Source organism: Hyla sarda, chromosome 1, assembly GCF_029499605.1.
Source record: "Hyla sarda isolate aHylSar1 chromosome 1, aHylSar1.hap1, whole genome shotgun sequence".
Classification (NCBI taxonomy): domain Eukaryota; kingdom Metazoa; phylum Chordata; class Amphibia; order Anura; family Hylidae; genus Hyla; species Hyla sarda.
This window is the reverse complement of record NC_079189.1, coordinates 380,718,265-380,742,581: the sequence shown is the minus strand read 5'-3', so window position 1 is coordinate 380,742,581 and position 24,317 is coordinate 380,718,265.

Genomic DNA, 24,317 nt, shown 5'->3' with positions numbered 1-24,317 from the left:
AGATTTCTTTCTCTGAATACATTTGTAAATGTTCGTCATTTTTTAAAATCCTGTTTAAATCTTTGGTGTATGGGTTTATTCACACATTTGTTGCAGAATTTTCAGTGACTGTCCCATGTTTCTGAACTGGGTTGGCAGATATCCATGTACTGTCCCATCTTATTCTTTTGCTTTTCAGTCTCTAGAGATGGGAAGAAAAGCTGGAAGAAGTAACTTTCAAAGGAGTTGCGCAAATACCACAGCAATACTACCCATTCTGTTTCCATAACACCAAGAGTTACATAAACAGCATTGTTTGCGGGGCTATGCTGTTTTCACAGATCCCATTAAAGTCAACAAAAAGTATACAGTGGTCCCTCAAGTTACAATATGATTTGGTTCCAGGACGACCAATGTATGTTGTTGAAACCATTGTATGTTGAGACTATAACTCTGTAGAAACCTGGTAATTGGTTCTTAAGCCCCAACATGCCAAAAATAAGATCAAGTGAGGATTTAAGAAAATTAAGTAGATAACTAATACAGATAAATCATTATGTATATAAGTAAGAAAGAGCTGCTGGAAGCTGTAAATCACTGTGTATGTAGAGCAGTGATTCCCAATCGGGGGCCCTGGCACACTGGGGTGGCATTCGACAGTGACCGGGGTGCTGCAGGCTCCGGTGGGAAAATTGAAGAAAAAAAGTAAAAATTTCCCACCTTGGCGGAAGCGTCAGTAGCACGTGCTGAGCGCTTCTGCCAGAGAGGACCTGGCTTACAGACGCTGGATGGGAAACGTCCACATCACTGCAGTGATGACGTTGGACGTTGGATGCCGGGTGCGCATGAATGATAAATGTAAGCGGGGGGGGGGGGGAGTGAATGGAAACAAGGGGTGCGGGGGGGGCGTGAATGGAAGCAGGAGATGCTGGGGTGGGTGAATGATGGAAGCTTGGGGTTGGGAGGTGAATGGAAGCAGGGGGTCGGATGGTGAATGGAAGCGAGGGGTGGGGGAATGAAAATGGGTGAGGTGAATGAATGGAAGCAGGGGTGTGGGTGAATGGTGGGGTTGGTGGGGGGTGAATGGAAGCATTAGCAGTTTATTGGTTGGGGGTGAATGGAAGCAGTGGCTGGGGGTGAATGGAAGCAGGCGTGGGTGGGTGTCTGGGGGGTAAATGAAAACAGGGGTGGGTGGCTGGGGGGGTGAATGGAAGCAGAGGTGGGTGAATGAAGGCAATAGCACTGGGAGGCAGGAAGCAATGTTGGTAGCTGGAAGCAGCATGGGAGGCTGAAAGCAATGTGGGTGGGAGGCTGAAGGAAAAAGTTGTGAGTGGTTGACTGGAGGCAATAGGGGTAAGGGGATTGCTGGGAGTCTGGTGGCTGTCTGGGAGTCTGGTCTGGAGGCAATAGGGGTGGGTGGCTGGGAGTCTGGAGGCAATAGGGATGGGATTTACCCAAAAATCTGCGGCAAAAAAATAAATAATTGTGCGACAAATCTTTTTTTTAAACACAATTTTGTAACTTTTGGGGGCTTCCGTTTCTACGCAGTACATTTTTCAGTAGAAGTGACACCTTCTCTTTATTCTGTAGGTCCATACAATTAAAATGATACCCAACTTATATAGGTTTGATTTTGTCCTACATGCACGAAAATTAATACGTTTAAAAATGTCCTTTTCTGACCCCTATAACTTTTGAATTTTTTTCGCACACAGGGGTGTATGGGGGCTAATTTTTTTCACCGTAATCTGAAGTTTTTATTTTTCCATTTTAGTTTTCACTGGACTTTTTGATCGCTTTATCTTCTTTTTTTTAATGGTATATGAAGTGAACAAAAATACGCAATTTTGGACTTTGGAATTTCTTTTCGTGTACACCATTGACCGCGCGGTTTAATTAATTATATATTTTTATAGTTTGGACATTTACGCACGTGGCGATACCATATATGTTTATATTTATTTTTATTTACATAGTTTTTTTATATGAGAAAAGGGGGGTGATTCAAACTTGTATTAGGGAAGGGGTTAAATCACATTTATTAACAATTTTTTTACACTTTTTTTTTTTTGCAATGTTCTAGCCTCCATAGGGGACTATAACATGCAGTACATTGAATGTAGACACTGATCAATGCTATGCCATAGCATTGATCAGTGTTAATGGCACTCCACTGCTCCTGCCTGGACCTAAGGCACGGAGCAGTGAATCGACGATCGGATAACAGCTGATCGGGACACCACGGAGCTGTCCAGAAGGTTTTACTGTCACTTTAGACGCACCGATCAACTTTGATCGCCGTATCTGAAGGGTTAATACCGGGCATCACCGCGATCGGTGATGTCCGGTATTAGCCACAGGTCCTGGCTATCGTCACTTGCCAAAACCGACTCGATATGACGTGGGGTCACGTCCTGCGTCGTTATGGGGTTAAGGCTGGAGTCATTATCTGTGTGTGGGAGAAGCTGGAGGCATTGTATGTGTGTGTGTGTGTGTGTGTGTAAAAGAGGGTCTGGAGGTATGGTGTGTGGGAGAGAGGTTGGAGGCATTTGGGGGCAGGCTGGAAGTATTGTGTGTGTGTGTGAGAGACAGGTTGGAGGGGATGGGGGGTGCTGGAGACATTGTGTGTGTTTGTGTGTGTGTGTCTGTGGGAGAAAGGATGGAGGCATTGTGTGTGTGGGAGAGAGGTTGCAGGCAACAGGGGGCTGAAGGCATTGTGTGTGAGGCTGGAGGCATTGTCTGTGTGTGAGGCTGGAGGCATTGTCTGTGTTTGTGGGAGATGCTGGAGGCATTTTTACATGTGTGTGTGTGGGATGGGGGGGGGGGGGAGTTGAGGCTGAGGCATTTGTGGGGAAAAAAGGGAAGATGATGCTGGAAAAGTGCAAAACCTAATATATGTTTGTTTTCCAGGTTCCGTGGTGAAGAGTTGTTCAGAGGGGTGCCCCAAGCCGAAAAAGGTTGGGAACCACTGATGTAGAGGACAGGAGCTTCTTCAGGGTCCTGTACCGTACAGTGTTCCAAAAAAGTTAAATGGGGCCGCCCTCTCCTGGTGTCCAACGAAGTAGCTAACTCTGTCATAGGTAAAGAGTAGTACAGGACATGTATTACCTCCCTGTTCTTAGAGAGGCGCTACCAGACAGTCAGTCAGTGCATGCACTTCAGTAATGCAGGTGTTTTAACATTCCGATGGGTCAGTTCTTTTAGCCAGTGACACGATTTGTGGATCTGGACTGTCTGGACTGTGAGGGACCACTGTATCCAATAACTTTTTTGCCCATCCCCTCAATACATAAATATATATATATATATATATATATATATATATATATATGTTAATCAATAAGTTGTATTTGCCTTAAAATCATGCCAATGAATACTACAACTCTTTCTACAAAAAAACACAAAAACATAAAGCTCTTCTATGGAAACATTTTGGCTCTTGGAAGTGAACATCCCACAGTGTTGAATTAAAATAGCACTAGAACAAGATGTTGTGTACTCCGGCCCTAATACATCTTATCCATCTTATCCCCGAATACTCCAGCCCTGTGGTTGTCACGCTTTACACTCGAAGCCTCCAACGGAGAGCTCACAAAGGTGGGTGCGGAATGAAAGATTGCGGGAGTCCTCAGCGGTGGGACCCCCCGATCATACATCTTATCCCCTTTCCTTTGGATAGGGGATAAGATGTATTAGGGCCGGAGTACCCCTTTAACAGTTGATATTCTATTCTGCTATGTTGATCAATGGCAGCTATAACAAACCTCTGTAAGGTGTTGCCAGTTTGTCCTTGTATAGGGGGAAAGGTTCTGGTTACATAAACACTGTGTTCATTGGCACAGTTTGGATTTTAGTGACAGTAAGAATAGTGTAGTCTGCAGTCTTACTCTTGCTAAATGAACAGGATCTGTCAGGATTGGTCGGTATGCATTTTAAAATGGATCCTTCAAAGCTGTCATGACTCCATTAAAAACAAAAGACATGAACTAAATCAAATACAAAAAAAAAAAAAACTATCTCCTGACTCTTGATAGGGCAATTGGAAAAATTCCCCAGATTAACCTCTTTAAGGGGTACTCCGGTGGAATTTTTTTTTTTTAAATCAACTGTTGCCAGAAAGTTAAACAGATTTGTAAAAGACTTCTATTTTTGAATTTTTGAATTTATTTTCTGTCCGACCACAGTGCTCTCTGCTGACACCTCTGTCCACGTCAAGAACTGTCTAGAGCAGGAATAAATCCCCATAGCAAACCTATCCTACTCTGGACTGTTCCTGACATGGACAGAGGTGTGAGCAAAGAGCAATGTGGTCAGACAGAAAAGAAAGTCAAAATGAAAAGAACTTCCTGTGGAGCATACAGCAGCTGATAAGTACTGGAAGGGTTAAGATTTTTAAATAGAAACTATTTACAAATCTGTTTAACTTTCTGGCACCAGTTGATTTTAATAATATTATTTTCCGCCAAATTACCCCTTTAACCCCTTAAGGACTGAGCAATTTCACGTTTTTGCATTTTCGTTTTTTCCTCCTTGCCTTTAAAAAATCATAACCTTTCCAATTTTGCACCTAAAAATCTGTATTATGGCTTATTTTTTGCACCACCAATTCTACTTTATAGTGACATTAGTCATTTTACCGGAAAATCCACGGCAAAACGGAAAAAAAATTCATTGTGCGACAAACTTGAAGAAAAAATGCCATTTTGTAAATTTTGGGGGGTCCGTTTCTACTCAGTACATTTTTCGGTAAAAATGACAGCGTATCTTTATTCTGTAGGTCCATACGGTTAAAATGATACCCTACTTGTATAGGTTTGATTTTGTATTACTTCAGAAAAAAATCATAACTACATGCAGGAAAATGTATGCCTTTAAAATTGTCATTTTCTGAGCCCTATAACTTTTTTATTTTTCTGTGTTCAGGGCGCTATGAGGGCGCTATGATCTGATGTTTTTAACTGTACCATTTTTGTTCTGATCAGACTTTTTGATCACTTTTTATTCACTTTTTTGTGGTATAAAAAGTGATCAAAAATGCGCTATTTTGGACATTGGAATTTTTTTTGAGCGTACGCCATTGAACGTGCGGTTTTAAAAGCGGTATATTTTTATAATTCGGACATTTCCCCACGCGGGGATACCACATATGTTTATTTTTATCTACACTGTTTTATTTTGTTACTAGGAAATGCCGGGTGATTTAAACTTTTAATTCAGAAGGGAATACCTGAAAGGGTTAACTTTTTTTAACACATTTTTTTTTGCGAGCTCATAGCTCCTATAGGGACCTATGAGCTTGCAATGGCTGATTGCATACACAGATTGTTGCCTTGCCGTTGCATGGCAACAAGTTGTGTAATCGGCGGTTGATTGCTCCAGCCTGTAACTCAGGCATGGAGCAATCAATCAGAGCCGGGACACCGACGGAAGAAGGCAGGGACCTTCTTCTCTCCGGGTAGCTGATCGGGGCATCGCGATCCCGATCAGCCGGGAAGCATTTACTTTCACTTTCGATGCGGCGTTCAGCTTTGAGCGCCGCATGGGAAGGGTTAATAGCGCGTGGCCGAACGATCGCGGCCGCGCACTATTAGCCGCGGGTCCCGGCTGTGAATAGGCAACTGGACCCTGTGTTATAGACTGGGACCGGACTTAGGACGTACTCATACGCCCTAAGTCCTTAAGGAGTTAAGGACACACTTTAGCCTTGATGACACAGCCAATTTTAATTTTTTTGTTTTCTCCTATTTGCATTTTAAGAGCCATAACTCTTTTATTTAATTGGAAAATGTAAAAGAAAACCTCAATTATGCTACTTTTGTTCTTTTTGTTTTGTTTTAACACAGTGCACTTTACAGTAAAATTTTGTTAAAAAAGTATTTTTAAAATTGTCTTCTACTGACCCCTTTCTTCTTCTTCTTTTTTTTTTTTGTTCAGTTTAAACGGTTAAGGTTGAAGGGTTTTTCCGTTTTTGCATTTAAATTTTTTCCTCATCACCTTCTAAAAATCATAACGCTTTAAATTTTGCACCTAAAATTCCATATTATGGCTTATTTTTTGCACAACTAATTCTACTTTGCAGTGACACTAGTCATTTTACCAAAAATCCACAGCGAAACAGAAAAAAAATTAATTGTGTGACAAAATTTAAGAAAAAATGCAATTTTGTAAATTTTGTTTTGTTTCTACGCAGTGCATAAAAATGACACCCTATCTTTATTCTGTAAGTCCATATGGTTAAAATGATAACTTACTTATATCGGTTTGATTTTGTCGTACTTCTGAAAAAAATCATAACTACATGCAGGAAAATTTATACGTTAAAAATTGTCATCTTCTGACCCCTATAACTTTTTTATTTTTCCGCGTAGGGGCCGGTATGAGGGCTCATTTCTTGCACCGTGATCTGAAGATTTTAGTGTTACCATTTTTGTATTGATCGGACTTTTTTATCGCTCTTTATAAATTTTTTCATGACATAAAAAGTTACCAAAAATACGCTATTTTGGACTTTGTAAATTTTTGGCGCATACGCCATTGACCGTGCGGTTTAATTCATGATATATTTGTATAATTCGGACATTTATCCCCACGGCGATACCACATATGTTTATTTTTATTTACACAGTTTTTTTTTTTTTTATGGGAAAAGGGGGGTGATAAAACTTTTATTAGGGAAAGGGTTAAATGACATTTATAAATATAAATGACCTATATAAATAAAATTTTTATCATATTCATACCAAGATTTTATTGCAATCTCTGTTGTGTTACATAATCATATTGCAATTTTATTCTTTCATTATTATATTATGCACCATTTCTAATATACTATATATCATCACTCATCTCTATTTTTATTCTATTTATCTATTTTTATCATTATATACTCAGTATAAAATCCTATAAAATCCTGTTCCCATTGTGATCATGATATACATCTTCAATGTATATAGAAGTACAATGTTTAAACATCCAATTCCATGACCGTTACAGGGTTTACCATTATCCCTGTTTCATCCCAGTTCCAATCCAAAACAGGTTTTCACCAAAAATCTAATTGTCCAATCAGATACAAGGAAGACATATATAAGTCCTGCATTTTTACACAGTTGGTACACTGCTATTGAAAAAAATATCCAGCCAATCTCAAAACCCATCTAGCCACAATCACCACTGTACATAGCAACCTGCAGTCAGCCGCAGCACTCCAAAACCTCCCGCTGCACTCCAAAACCTCCCGCTGCACATAGCGCATGAACTGGACCACAAGCCACGCCGACTTTCCGGGTGCGCATAGCGCATGAAGCTCCACAGCACTGTGCCGGCAAGCAGACCTCTCCCTCCCCTGGCTCACCGGCACTGATGACTCGCCACTCCAGGAAGCGACAAGGCATTTCGGAAGCCGCAGCGGTTAAGTAGCGAGAGCTCTGTGGGACCATGTGAGGACGGGTGAGCAACACTGTCCTACAACCAACTGTTTTACACACAGTGTAAAATTCACCAACGTGTTTTATTTTATGCACACTAAATTGAAAATGTGCAAGTAAAATAAAATATGTTGCTAAATTTGTACACTGTGAATATACCCTAATTGACAAAATGTCCTTTAATACAACATTTCTTTCTTAATGAAAATGCTTAAAGGAAATCTGTCAGCAGTATCACCTGCACTAATCCTGTCTCACAGGCTTGTAGTGTGGGTGATGCTGATCAAAACGATACTCACAGCGTCCAGATTCACCCAGCCGTTCTGCCTCAATTCACCATTTTCTTTTTGGGGCATGGGCAGAACTTGGAACAAAAAAGGCGAATTGCGGCGGAATGGCTGGGTGAATCTGGATGCCGTGAGTATCGTTTCAATTAACATCACCCGCATTACAAGCCTGTTTGACAGGTTTAGTGTGGGTGATACTACTGGCAGGTTTCCTTTAAAGAGTACATCTTCTGATCTTGCTAAATTTTTATAATCCTCCCAGTTCACTGCCCCCATCATGATTAACCACCCCCTGCCTTTATTTTTATAATTTTTTCGTTTTCTACCTTGATATTACTCTGTATTTTCTGCTCAGTCTCAGTCAGATTCACAGACTGGGAAGGGGCGTTACCCAGCAGGCGTGACATCATCTGAAGCCATACAGGGGAGAACTTTCTCCCTCACTCTGCTACACAAAGCCCAGAGCAGTTCAGTGTGTGTGCGTGAGATGAGCTATGATTGGATAAGGCTGCCCCCCCCCCGCCAGCACTCCAGACTGCATTTCCTGGCTTTGGACTTCTGCAGTGCCAGCAGGAGTGTGAAATGTGATCTGGACAAGTAGGGAGACACCTAGTGGCAGCTTTCGTAAACACAAATAAAACATAGGAAATGTAATTTTTATCAAAGTACATTAGAAAGATTTTTTATTTACCATAAGGAGTGTAATGGCAAAAATTGGTTTTAAAGGAGTTATCCAGGAAAAAACATTTTTTATATATATCAACTGGCTCCAGAAAGTTAAACAGATTTGTAAATTACTTCTATTAAAAAATCTTAATCCTTTCAGTACTTATGAGCTTCTGAAGTTAAGGTTGTTCTTTTCTGCCTAAGTGATCTCTGATGATACGTGTCTCAGGAAACGCCCAGTTTAGAAGCAAATCCCCATAGCAAACATCTTCTAAACTGGGCATTTCCCAAGACACGTGTCATCAGAGATTACTTAAACAGGAAAGAACAACCTTAAAGGGGTATTCCGCCCCTAGACATCTTATCCCCTATCCAAAGGATAGGGGATAAGATGTCAGATCGCCGCGGTCCCACTACTGGGGACCCTTGGGATCCCCGCTGCGGCACCGCGCTATCATTACAGCACAGAGCGAGTTCGCTCTGCACGTAATGATGGGAGGTACAGGGGCCGGAGCATCGTTACGTCCCGGCTCCACCCCTCGTGACATCACGGCCCGCACCTTTCAATACAAGTCTATGGGAGGGGGCGTGGCGGTTGTCACGCCCCCTCCCATAGACTTGCATTAAGGGGACGGGCCGTGATGTCACGAGGGGCGGCGCCATGACGTCACGCTGCTCCGTCCCCCGTATCGCCCGTCATTACGCACAGAGCGAACTCGCTCTGTGCTGTAATGATAGCGCGGTGCCGCAGCGGGGATGCCAGGGGTCCCCAGCAGTGGGACCGCGGCGATCTGACATCTTATCCCCTATCCAAAGGATAGGGGATAAGATGTCTAGGGGCGGAATACCCCTTTAACTTCAGAAGCTCATATGTACTGAAAGGATTAAGATTTTTTAATAGAAGTAATTTACAAATCTGTTTAACTTTCTGAAGCCTGTTGATATATAAAAAAAAAGTTTTTTCCTGGATAACTCCTTTAATGATCGTGCCCATTTAATGGATTATCTTTCAGACAGTTTTTCTTTCCAATTTACACATTTTTCTTTAGGGCACTTTATAGCATTTTCATTTATTATGAAAATCGTCTATAGAATAACTGACCATGATGAACTTTCTTTTAATTCTATGTATCTATCGTGTATACAGTGCTTACTTTGCAATATGTCTTTTTAAGAGATTCATGGAGTAAAATAATGAACTTCTACAACTGTCCGACACATGGTCACATGTCATTTCTCACAGGAAACAGCTGTACATATCTGTTATCCAGGTCACTCACATAGATGATAAAAAGTTTCACCTTTCATGGCAACATTCTTTTAGCTTGTTTCTAAAGTATCTAAAGCAAAACATGCATTGTATATTTTTAGTCCTTCCTTTATGTGTAACTGAACTAACACAGCTACTCTGTTTTTCTATTCAGACAAATGTGTTCTCTAGTTGAGAGGGTTTGGAAGCGTCCAGCTGGGTGGTTTATTTTAACAATTGATGAATGGACAACTCTTGAAGTAGCCAACTCTCTTATTTTAGCCTAGCTGTCTCTACATATCTTTACTGCTAAAGGACTACACTTTAGAAATATTTGTGTTTTTACATGTCAAAGAGAGTCATTTGAAATTAAACAGTTAATGAAAACAGCCCTTTGCTTCAAAGACAGTCTATAAACACTTTAACATTGTTTACCTTTCACACCAACTAGGGCTTGAAACTTGCTCAGGTCTTGTTTAGAAGTTTTGCATTTGTTTGCTGGGACTTCTGTAGTGAGCCGGAATAACATTAGGGCCAAGCTGGAATAACGTAGATAGAGCCTATTATCAGGTGTAAAGCTGTAGGTCCAGTGACAAAAGGGAGTAGAATAAGTAGAGTACTTTATTACACGAAAATGCAAACAAAGTGCTATTGAATCGTAATGATTCCAACCTACCCTGTAGATACTGTGGAAGGAACATCTGAAGCTTTGAGGACCAGCTCCAGTAATGGTGAAGATGCAGTAAGGCCCCATTCACATCATGTTTTGGGTGAGTCCTGTAGATGATGAATATGTTCGGTAAAGTGACCGAACATAGTCGCAATTAGACTGTGCACAGCCCATTCAAGTCTGTGGGCCTGTTGGCAACACGTTGGACTGTAGGTCAGCATACCTTTTAACCTTTTGAATCTACAGCCTGACAGAAGCCTCAAAACATGTCATGAATGGGGCCTAACTTTGCATGACCCACATCTAGGGGGTTCACTATTTGGATACCATAAATAACCAAACATTGCCTCTATTTCTTTCCCGTTTAATGACTGGTGTATTAACCTTGGTAGTTATCTTTACCTGCTTCTATTATCTGCACTCATGTGCAGTTATTTTTTTGCCTGTTTTTTTAAAATATTTTTTTTATATTAAGGAAATAAAAGTTATGTTGCAACTGGTAAACTCTAGTTGTTTATTGCTCCAGGTTTGAATATCTTACTAGTTCAGTGAAATATTTGTGGGAGAGTCAGGAGGTTCCCATACAGATTAGATGGCCAGCTGGTCCTGCTGAAATAGGCTGCTTCAGCCAACACATCTAATGTGTATGACCAGCTGAAGGGAACAGTCAGTTTTTGAGGTGGGTCACATGCATACTGGGTAATGTTTAAAAAATAAAATCTCAGAAGAAGATTGGATCTTTGTTCCACGCTTCTTTCTACCACTTCTTGTATTGCCATACACATAGGATACAGAATTGCACATGTATTCTATCAACACTTGAGCAGTAGTATAAATTAGAGTATATTTATTTAATAAAAGCTCTCAATTAAATAATAATAATTAATAATTTCATGGCACTTAATGCATTTCTGGTCTATAATGGTACCTATGTCAGGCAAGTGCGTACTGAACATAAACATGACACATTCTTAAATGCAGGTGCTTATTTGAGTAGTATCAACTGGTACCCGGTCAGAGGTGGCCCCATGTGCATACAGTGTCCTAAAAACTTGCCTTGTGTTATTGTTTACATTGCAAAGGCCACTAAATACAATTCACCAAATATAAAACCAAACCGAATTAATTTAAACAGCCACAGTTAGACATATACAACCATAGGCAGCATACGGCAATATCAAGATTGTGCTACAGGTCGAAAGCGGAGTCTATATGTAAGGATCACATGGATGGACATAATTGATACAATAGCTTCATATATGGTGACATTTAATGATACAATGTAACCCTACTGGAAATGTAGTGCATATACAGTTTTATATATACATATATATATATATATATATATATATATATATATATATATATATAAAAGACATCATTGAATAACAAATTATTAATTAGATGTGTACAAATCTACGCGCAGCTTGTGCACTAAACACTCATCTGACAGAATTGATAATGCTCTATATAAACTATTTTTAATTTACATAAATTGAATAATGAGCATCCAAAGAATTGAACTTGGGGGCATACTTGAATTATTGGCTGGAATGTCATAGCCCCATCCAAGTGTCCCGGTAAACCAGACCACCAATTTCTAGGCACGAATGCCAAATGGGATCAAGAAGGAAACTTAGCGCCGTATGTTCAAGCACCCTTTGAGGGACCAAGATGGATTACACAGTCTTTCAATCCAAACAGTAAATGGTTAGATGATATTCTAGATGGATGGATGACATTCTGATTCGATACTTTATTAGTACTTTAAATTTGTTATAACATGAGAGGGTATATAGTGATATTGAAGTCAGCTAGACAATGGGCACTCATTTAGGTAAATATAATTTCATACAATTAATGTAACTATATATGGACAGATTAAATGTATATAGTACACATGGTAACTAGTAGGCTTTTGATATTTTGTCTCGAGGTTACTTTTGTTGTCATTTGTAAAGATTAGGAGACCGACAAAGTATCCATACCACCTAGGTGACCTGAAAGCCAGTCTGTGGCTACAGAAGTCGGGCCAAATAAAAATGGAGATGTAGTACTCTCTATGCACGCACACTAGGAGGAACCATTTTGAAAGAATAAATATACACAAATAATGTGTTCAAAAGGACAATCTTAAGATATGATACATCATTATGTTGAAGGGAAAAGCATCTCTACAATCCATAAATTTAGCCGATAACCAAATATACAGGCGCATGCCGCCTTATCACCCAGTCAGCGGTGAATAGAGTCAATGTGTTAGGGTTACTGGTGTATTATATATCTATATCCATAAGGTGGAGCGGATATCATTATGCTATTATAGTTTCTGTTATCTTGTTCAGTTCTCTGGGGACCGAGGTTTGCAGCTTGTACATCCAGTAGATTTCAAGTTTTTGGAGTGCTTCAAATCATTTAGAAACTGTGGATCATGATATGGTCAATTGAAATAACCATATGGTCAATTCCTTCCACAGTCTGATTGACCATATTCCTGCCACAGTTTCTAATAGGTTTGGAGTCCTCAAAAAACATGATATTTACTGCACGTACAAGCTGCAAACCTTGGATCTCAGAGGACTGAATGAGGTCATTAAAACTATAATAGCATAATGATATCCCCTTTACCATATGAATATGAATGTATAAGCTTCAAATTTGGTCCCCAGAGGACTAAATGAGATCACATATAATAGCATAATGATATCCCCTACACCATATAGCTATACACTGCTCAAAAAATAAAGGGAACACTAAGATAACACATCCTAGATCTGAATGAATGAACTAATCGTATGAAATACTTTCGTCTTTACATAGTTAAAGGTGCTAACAACTTAATCACACAAAAATTATCAATGGAAATCAAATTTATCAACCCGTGGAGGTCTGGATATGGAGTCACACTCAAAATCAAAGGGGAAAACCACACTACAGGCTGATCCAACTTTGATGTAAGGTCCTTAAAACAAGTCAAAATGAGGCTCAGTAGTGTGTGTGGCCTCCACGTGCCCGTATGACCTCCCTACAACATCTGGGCATGCTCCTGATGAGGTGGCAGATGGTCTCCTGAGGGATGTCCTCCCAGACCTGGACTAAAGCATCCGCCAACTCCTGGACAGGCAGTGGTGCAACGTGGCGTTGGTGGATGGAGCGAGACATGATGTCCCAGATGTGCTCAATCGGATTCAGGTCTGGGGAACAGGCGGTCCAGTCCATAGCATCGATGGCTTCCTCTTGCAGGAACTGTTGACACACTCCAGCCACATGAGGTCTAGCATTGTCTTGCATTAGGAGGAACCCAGGGCCAACCGTACCAGCATATGGTCTCACAAGGGGTCTGAGGATCTCATCTCGGTACCTACTGGCAGTCAGGCTACTTCTGGCCAGTACATGAAGGGCTGTGCGTTCCCCAAAAGAAATGCCACCCCACACCATTACTGACCCACCGCCAAACCGGTCATGCTGGAGGATGTTGCAGGCAGCAGAACGTTCTCCACGGCGTCTCCAGACTCTGTCAAGTCTGTCACATGTGTTCAGTGTGAACCTGCATTCATCTGGGAAGAGCACAGGGCGCCAGTGGCGAATTTGCAAATCTTGGTGTTCTCTGGCAAATGCCAAAGTCCTGCACTGTGTTGGGCTGTAAGCATACCACCCTCATGGATTCTGTTTCTGACCATTTGAGTGGACACATGCACATTTGTGGTCTGCTGAAGGTCATTTTGCAGGGCTCTGGCAGTGCTCCTCCTGCTCCTGCTTGCACAAATGTGGAGGTAGCGGTCCTGCTGCTGGGTTTTTGCCCTCCTACGGCCTACTTAACGTCTCCTGATGTACTGGCCTGTCTCCTGGTAGCGCCTCCATGCTCTGGACTCTACACTGACAGACACAGCAAACCTTCCTGCCACAGCTTGCATTGATGTGCCATCCTGGATGAGCTGAACTACCTGAGCCACTTGTGTAGGTAGACTCCGTCTCATGCTACCACTAGAGTAAAAGCACCGCCAGAATTCAAAAGTGACCAAAACATCAGCCATGAAGCATAGGAACTGAGAAGTGGTCTGTGGTCACCACCTGCAGAACCACTCCTGTATTGGGGGTGTCTTGCTAATTGCCTATAATTTCCACCTGTTGTCTGTTCCATTTGCACAACAGCATGTGAAATTGATTGTCAATCAGTGTTGCTTCCTAAGTGGACAGTGTGATTTCACAGAAGTGTGATTGACTTGGAGTTACATTGTGTTGTTGAAGTGTTCCCTTTATTTCTTTTTGAGCAGTGTATATAATACACCAGTAGACCAAAGAAAAAAATCTCTTCACCCAGAAAACATATGAATATAGATTAAAGACTTGATGATATATAGTACCTTAAGATGGTCCTTCAGAACACAATACTATGAACGGTGGTAACAATACTATGAAGGTAATATTGTATCATTGGTGTTTCATCATATACAGAGCTACTGTAGCAATAATGTCCGTGTGAACCTTACACACCAACTATACCTCCAACCTGTGGCACGAGATATTGTTATATGTTGCCTATTATTGTATATGTCTAACTGTGGCTGTTTTAATTTATTCTGTTTGTTTTTGTTTTTTTGGTAAATTGTATCCAATGACCTTTGCAATGTAAACAATAATGCAAGTGAAGTTTTTTTTACAACAATATATGCACATGGGGCCACCTCTGACCCAGCAACAGTTCACACTGCTCAAGCAAGCACTTGTATGTAGGAATGTGTTATGCTCATGTTCAGTACAAACTTGCGTGATGAATGGTTCGTTACGGACCAGAATGCATTACTTTTAGTGCAGCAAAATTATTTATAATTTTATTGGGTATTTTTTATAAAATGAATGTGCTCTTATTTATACTTCTGCCCAAGTGCTGATTACTGTAAGTACATGTGCATTTTCACATCCTATGTATATGCCAATGCAAAGAGTTGCAGGGAGAAGCGCGAAACAAAGATCCAATTTTCTTCTACTGAGGTTGTGTTTACATTGCCCAACTTCGTACTGAAGCTTAGGAGGATCGATCTGCTGCTGACCCGTGTGATTATTTATGGTATGCCTATTGAGATGTTGTGCTCATAGCACAACACCATCCGGTAAGCACATAAGCCATGTGTTAAATGCCTTTGTTCACAGAGCTGTAGTAGGAGCGCGCTGATCAGTCTTTTCTTTCTCTCTATTAAAAGCATAAAATGGAAGCATTCTAAAATGGATATAGATGGATTTAAAAAGATGGTCTGTGTTCTCCTTATTCAAAAATAGATTCAATTTCAGATACATGGGAATACTTATACATATTAGTCTCTGCTGCTAAATCTAATGTGCAGGAGAGGACTAGAGCTTATTTAAGTATGCACTTCCCAGTTATAATCAACTAAATTAATTTTTAGCTACATATGTCTAGTGTTGCTTGCGAATATTCGCAATTCGAATATTATTCGCGAATATCGCATATTCGCGAATTCGCGAATTTCACGAATATAGCGCTATACATTCGTAATTACGAATATTCGTTTTTTTTTTATTTTTATTTTTATTTTTTTTTTCTTCACAGTACACATCACAGTGATCACCCCTCTCTGCTTCCAGCTTGTGTGGTGTAAAGAAGGCTCTAATACTACTGTGTGAGACTGTCGGACGGAAATTCGCATATGCGAAAATTAGCATATGCTAATTTTCGTATATGCGAATTTGTACGAATGCTAATTTTTTATATGTTAATTTTTGCATACGTGAATGTTCGCATATGCGAAAATAAAACGAGAATATTACGAATATGCGAATATTCGCGAATATATGACGAATATTCGGCCATATATTCGCGAATATTCGCGAATTCGAATATGGCCTATGCCGCTCAACACTACATATGTCTAGGTAAAGTATTGCATGCAAGTGTCTGAAAAAGTAGGGGAACAGGCTACATTGCTGCCCATACAATCTTCAGAATAAAAAAGGATATACCTTCATAGAGGTGGACACATAATTCAGCAACCCTGTATATAAGTCAAAGCAGAGAGCTCCTAGCACTCTGCGTGTAGCATGTATCCCATGGTTGGCCATTCTTATAAATGGCGGTCTGATTTCAGTTGGAAATGGTATTGTGAATAAATACAATTTGCGGATGTTTCCTTTTACATCTAGAAACCATATGTAAATATAGTAATATGGCTACATGGCTATGAATAACGTTAATTGGATAGGGGATAAGATGTTTTTTTGACGGAGAACCCCTTTAAGAGATTTTCCATAGTTGCACAAAAGCTGACATATCAGGAAAAAAAGAATGGGTTATTTAAGGTCTCCATAAGTGAAATATCATTACGATAGAAGAATATAATGCCATATGCTTCTGGCAGATGTTTTTCTGCTTTACTAATAAAGTTCTGAAAAATTTTTCATGTTCAGCCAGCATTTAAAATTAGCATGGAGATCATAGTTTCTTTCACAAATAATACTGTGGGAACCATGAATCACTCATACAGCATTATGTTGAGTTTATGTATCATAGTTTTTCTTTATTTATTTTTTACATGTATCCAAATAGGTGAACATTTTTATTGCATTATAAATATTTTCTGAAAATATCTAATGATGGATGAAAATGCAGTAAAGAGAAAAATAACTCTTATACTTACAGTACTAATACTATATAGACAACACTTGTTATTACTACTAATACTATTATTATCATTGTATTAGTATTACCATCACTGTTATTATTTTAAGGCCATTCATTCCGAAGCGATGCCCAATTGAAATAATGATTTAAGTATATTAGTAGTACAATAAACATGAGCTTAGTGAATGACTGTATAAATGGCAAAAGGGTGCGTGGCAAGAATGCAAAAGGTCAAAGAAGATGGTAGTAGAGAGTAGAAGCTAGACAAAAAAGATTCACAAATAAAATGGTCTTGTGAGGACCAAATTACAGTTAGGGAAGTATGTAGAGATTGGGTCAGAGATGTATGGAAAGTATTGGTTGTGGACAGCCTTGTATATCATTGTTAATATCATGAACTGAAATTGCCGGGCAATGGGTAGCCAGTAAAGGGATTGGCAGAATAGGGAGGCAGAGGAGGAGCGAGGGAAGTTAACCAAGAATTGAGAGTAAATTTGAGGGGTGCTTAGAAGGGAGGCCACATAGAGGGGTTATGTAGTAGTCAAGATGGCATGTACTAGCATTCTGTGGACTGAAGGTTGATAAAAGACTAGTTTTTAAAAATGTACTGAGCTGAAGGTAACCAGTGGTGGTAGATAACAGAGAGTGTTGTTTAAGATTTTGAGAACAAGGCGGTATGACAGTGATAAAGCAATCCTGTATAGTAGAAGTGGGCACAGATTTGAAATTGCGAACTGCTTGTTTGTATATAGTAAGTTCTTGGAGACGGATTTCTTACAACATTGCTCTAGAACTCTAGAAGCTTGCCTCAGTTTTTTCATCCGTTTGGTGCACCAGGGCTACTGAATAGTTGAGTTCTGTTGTGAGAAGGGCAACTGAGTCAAGAGCCAATGTAATGCTGGTGGTAAAGAAAACCATGGTGCTGCCGGTCATAAAGTGAAGATATGGCATAAGATGGTAGAAGAGACTCAGAGTGTGTGAATATCAAGACATTTAAAGGTGTACTAGTAAGCTTTGGATATCCATTCACTTTACATTGCTATCAGACAAGATTTCCTCTGTTGTGTGATCATTTACATTACAAGACAGTTGTCTAAGATATTTGTTTTGCATCTTTGCCATGAAGGTATGGTACATGGTAGATGGTAACAATCAAAGGCTGCTTGATGTTTTACAACCTGGACCTTAGAAAGATTACATCATGTTCTACAACATATTGTAGTATATAGTGTATTTATAACATATATCCTTAGGTCAGACCTCTGGAGTTGTGCATACATTTGCATACATTGTTTTTACAGTGCTGTTCTAGAATTACTTACATATATATTTTGCTGCATATTAACATAGTCCAAATTCCCTAAACATAGTCTGTTGTGCTGCTGAAAAGGTTAATGTGGAACAGTTTCCAGTCGGTTGGTATCTTATTTGGCTCAACTTCAAAAGAAAAATAAGTGGAACAAGTCATCCAAAATGCTCTTTTCACAGCTCAGAATGGCTGAATTACAAAAAACCAACCTCAGAGATGTCCTGGCAAGCTTGTGTTGGTGAGCTGTTCTGTTTCCATCAAATATAGCCAGAAAGAACTTGTTAATATTGTCAACACATCTTGTGTAAGAATCTTGTTTCATTCAGGTTGGTATTCTCTGTCACCACTGTATAGATATTGTACATATGACTTTACTTGTTTCACATATGCCCCAACAAGTGCAAGTCTGTGCATATCAAATAGCCCCGGGCAGACATGTAGGTAACTTCCGAGGGTAAGCACTGCACCGTACTGCCCAGGAGGTTACACTATGGGGCAGGGATATTTATTGTCACTTGCAGATTTCCATCATAACTAATCACTAAGGGGGGGGGGGGGGGGTTATTCGGTGCACTATAGCAGTGTGGCAAGATGGTGCACAAACTGAGAGTATGCAGAACATTTTACATGCAAAAATGTTACCCCTGCTGATCGTGAAAATAAACAGAGCTCCCCGCGTCTGTGCGCCCACCGCTATAATCATTATCTGTGGGGCCACCAAACGTTTCAGAGTTTTCTATGTATAGGGGATAACAAGGTGGGAATACCCCTTTATCCAACAGGATCCAACAGATATAAACTTCTGTATGCTGTTATTTACAATAGAAGACACAAAAAAGTAGAAGTAAAGTAGAGTAAGGTCCCATATAATTCTATGGATGCCATATTATAGCCCCTACAACTTGGAGGTTGTACTGAAGTGCATTTTGATAAGTTACAATGCTATAAATATAGGGTTGTGGCCAAATGTTTTGTTTTTTACAAAGTTTGTTGCTTCAGTGTTTTTAGATCATTTAGTCAGATGTTCCATTCTTACTGAAGTACAATTATTAGCATTTGATAAGTGTGTAAACTTTTATTCAAAATACAGCAAGTTGACTTAATGTTTATAGTGTTATAGTGTTCACCCTGCCATGCTGGATATCAAATTCTGGACCAAATCTTGACCCATGACAAACCATTCTTGCCTAAAAAGTTTATGACAATTTCGGTGTTTTCGTTTATCCACCTGAGAATAGACCACAGGTTCTTAACCCCTAAACGACCACGGACATAAATGAATGTACTGGTGCGGTGGTACTTTGCGCACCAGAGCATACATTTACATCCTGTACTTGACTGCGAGCATCGGAGTGATGCTCCCGCCACACCATGCAGGTCCCGGCTGCTACCAGCAGCCGGGCACCTACCGGTAATGGCAGACATTAGCGATTGTGCTGATGTCCGCAATTAACCCCTCAGATGCTGTGATCAATACAGATCACAGCATCTGCGGCAATGCGCATGTTTAAATGGATGATCGGATCACTCGCTGCGCTGTCGCGGGGATCTGATCATCTAAAATGGGGGATTGAGGTCCCCTCACCTGCCTCCGTCCGTCTCCAGGGGTCTTCTGCTCTGGACTGAGATCGAGCAGACCAGAGCAGAAGATCGCCGATAACAATGATCAGTGCCATGCCCTATGCATAGCACTGAACAGTATTAGCAATCAAATGATTGTTATAAATAGTCCACTATGGGGATGTAAAAAGTGTAAAAAAAAAAAATTTAAAAAATTCAGAAAAAAAAAATAAGTTGAAAGAATGTGAAAAATCCACTCCCCCAATGAAAATGTAAATAATCCCTATTTTCCATTTTACTCCCAAAAAGCATAAAAATTCATAAATGAATAAACATATTGGGAATCACCGTGTTCGTAAATGTCAGAGCTATCAAAATATAATGTTGATGATCCTGTATGGTGAATGGCGTAAACGTAAAAAAAAAATCCAATATTTCAGTTTTTTTGTCACATCATATTCCAATTTTTTTTTTATAAAAAATGTATTAAAAGTTTTATATACAGTAGTCCCTCAACATACCATGGTAATTTGTTCCAAATGAACCATCATTTGTTGAAACCATCGTATGTTGAGAGATCCGTGCAATGTTAAATATAGGAAGGTATACTCACCTGTCCTCGCTGCTCCGGACTGTCACCGCTGCCCTGGATGTCGGCGTCCGTCGCTGCGTCCCTGTGGTGTCCCTGCCGCTCCAGACCGTCTCCGCTGTCCGGGATCGTCGTTCCTTATCGCCGTCATCACATCGCTTACGCACGCCGCTCCTATTGGATGACGGGACGGCGTGTGCGGCGACGTGATGACGATGATGGAGAGCGACAGCGATCCTGAAGAGGACGGTCCGGAGCGCCGGGAACATGTAAGTGATCGTCACCGGACCGCACCTTAAATGGCTATCCGGCGGCAGCTGAAGCAGTCTGCGCTGCTGGATAGCCGTTTATGCGATGGCCCCGACATACAAAAGCATCGTATGTTGATGCTGCCATCAACATGCGATGGCCTCTGAGAGGCCATCGTATGTTGAAATTATCGTATGCCAGGGCCATCGTAGGTCGGGGGGGTCACTGTACGCAAATATGGAATCAATAAAAAGTACAGATCCCCCCGCAAAAAATGAGCCCTCATCCGCCGCTTATACTGAAAAGTTATAGGTCGTTGAAAGAGAGGGATTTTAAACATACTAATTTGGTTAAAAAGTTTGTGGTACAATAATAGAAAAGTATGTAATCATGAGAATCATTTTAATTGTATTGACCCACAGAATAAAGAAAAAAAGGAATTATTACTGTAAAGTGTACAGTGTGAAAACGAAACCTTCCAAAATCAGCAACATTTTTTCATTTAAATTTCCTCACTAAAATAATTTACGAGTTCGCCGTCAATGTTATGGTAAAATTAGTGATGTCATTACAAATTACAATTGGTCACGCAAAAAACAAGCCCTCATATGGGTATGTTGATGGAAATATAAGAGTTATGGATTTTAAAAGGCGAGGAGGAAAAAATTAAAATGCAAAAATGAAATGGGCTTGGTCCTTAAGGGGTTAAAGGGATTAAGATCTGGGGATTTTCCTGGCCATGGACCACAAATATTAGAGTTTTGTTTATCAAGCCACTTAGTTATCACTATTGTGACATAGTGCTCCATCATGCTGGAAAAAGGTTTGTTCATCCCAAATTGCTCCTGGATCATTTGGAGACATTGCTTTTGGAGGATGTTTAGATTCCATTCTTTGTTCATGACAGCGTTCTTAGGAAAAATTGTGAGCCCACTCCCCTGGATGAAGAGAAACCCCACACATCATTGGTTTAAGGATGCTTTACATTGATTCCTCCAGATGTCTGAAGGGGCTTCTTTAGAGAAAATAACTTTACCACAGTCCTCTGCAGTCCATTGGCATAGCTAGGGGGGGGGCAGAGGGGGCCAGAGGGGGCCATGGCCCCCCCTAGATCAGACCGTGCCCCCCCCCCCCTTGTGCCCCCCCCAATTTAAAATAAATAGAGATGTCCCGACACTAGTATCGGGGCCAGGGGCGGACTGACCAGCTGGGTAAAGAGCCCGCTGCAGCTGCTGGGGATATCCCTGCGCTGCTCCTGGTCTGTGTCTCATTAGCAGAGACAGGCAGAGCAGGGATGAAGGTACCTGATGATGGCTCCGCCCCCAGCACTGGAGAGGACGGGGGCCGAGAGCTGACAGGCCTCCAGAACACAGAGCAGCTTCATGTGAGGTGAGTGATGTCCCGTGTCCTCCCTCTCTCCCCCCTGATCAACAGTCTATCCTGGGGCTGGGTCATGTGTATAGTAGCAGTTCAGTGGGGTCACTTTCCCTCCTTCAGTGTCCAAAGGTCACATTATCAGAACTATTTTTGGGAAAAATCGTGGCAAAATTGCGCGGTTTTACCGTGATTTTTCATAAATCGCGGTAAAACCGTGCATTTTTTGCCCCGATTTTTCCATAAATTGTTCTGGTAATGTGACCTGTTGGAGACCTGTGGACAGTGGAGGAGGGAAAGTAACCCCTCTGGAAGGACAACATGTGAACACACTGCTAGTTTATCATTAACCTCTTAAGGGTACATTCACATGTACAGGATCTGCTGCATATTTTTGCTGCATATTTTGTGCAGCTGATTTTGCAACCCATTAGCTCTAATAGGTAGCAAAATCAACATTACAGTCTTCCTGAACCTACACCATTGAAAAAGGGTACGTAGTTCCCCGAAACGTGTCTGAGGTGAAGACAACCCTGCTCATCATCTGAGACAATCGTTACCGCATTGCCGGTCCTCACCTACTCTCTCACCTGCTCCCCATGCCGTCGGGGTAGAGAGGATACCTCCAGCGTTGCCATACGCTGCTACGACCGCTAGGCTTCACAGCGCTGCCACACGCTGCTTCCCAGCCATCATCTCCGACCCCCAGCACCGGATCATATCACCCCTCCTACATTTTTCCCATGCCGCAGGGACAGAGGGACGTGTATCCGGTTCACAAGTACAGCTGCACTCACCTGACTGTGCACACTGTAGCCGGTAAGAGGCACTAAGTGCCTGAACTGTATAGCGATTGCCCTCTTGCATTCAGTCCCCGTGCCGTCGGGGTAGAGGGGGCATCACCTGTATCTCTGCACCTAAAAACGTTTATAATGGGCTCCAATCTGGGAGGCTCCAGAGCTACCGAAAATTTGCCTTATTGGATTATCAACTTTTTTGCTATGTACTTTCATCTGGATTAATCCTGGCTCCTATAATATGACTTTACAGTATAACTAAACAGATACTGTTTGCACTGTCCCATTGCCCCACTTTCATTGTCTCATTGTCCAATTGTTGAAGTGCAATATCACTGTGCATATTTTATATATTTAGCATTTTATACCATTGTAAACATTTTATCTAGTGACCAGTCTGCGATAAGAGCCCTGCCGCAGACCTCACAACATTTTTTCCAAATAAATGTTATCATTTTATGCTATTTTAGACACGTTTTCTTTTTTCTCTCTACTTCTACTCTTACCTAGCCTAGCAGGACTGCCTCCCCTTTTTACACTATTAGTACTCTTTCTTGGCACATGGGTATGTGCAACGCAGTATCCTCGGTATAGGTTTTCTCTTTTTACGTTGAGCTCCCACATTTTTTTTTATATAGGTAGCAAAATCAGCTGAAGAAAATATGCAGCAGATCCTGTACGTGTGGACGTACCCTAAGGGCTTATTCAGGGGTGGATCCTACAGCCTACAGTGCTGCCTCCATCTGTGCCTGCTCATAACGGCAATCCTCCGCTACGAGCAGACACGCTTTGATGTGTATACTCGCACACATCATGGCCGCTCCTGCTCTCTTAGCTAGGCCGAGAGCAGCCGCGATGTGTGCGAGTATACACATCAAAGCGTGTCTGCTCGTAGCGGAGGATTGCCGTTATGAGCAGGCACAGATGGAGGCAGCACTGTAGGGTCCATTGTTGGGAGATCCGCAGGGTAAAATATGCTGAGGATCCATCCCATGTAAATGAGACCTAAGGACACAAGGCATATGTGTACGCACAGTGCCTGCTCCCACTGCGTTGTATAAATCATTAGCTAGAACCCTCGGCTAATGCCAGACATCACCAATCAGGCTGATGTCTGACATTAACACTTTAGATGCCGCTATCAAAGTTGATGGTAGTGTCCAAAAGTTTTAACGTCTTAAGGACATAGCGTTTTTCCGCTTTTGCACTTTTGTTTTTTCCTCACCTTTTAAAAATCATAACCCTTTCAATTTTGCACCTAAAAATCCATATGATGGCTTATTTTTTGCGCCACCAATTCTACTTTGTAGTGACATCAGTCATTTTACCCAAAAATCGACAGCAAAAACTGAAAAAAATAATCATTGTGCAACAAGAATGTATGAAGATTTTAAATTAAATTTTTGTAGATTTTTTTTAAAATAAACATGTTCTGCACAGTGTGTGTGTATTTTTTTTATGATATATATAAATATATACACACACACACAATTTTAAAATTGCCCCCCCCCACTTTTGTCACTG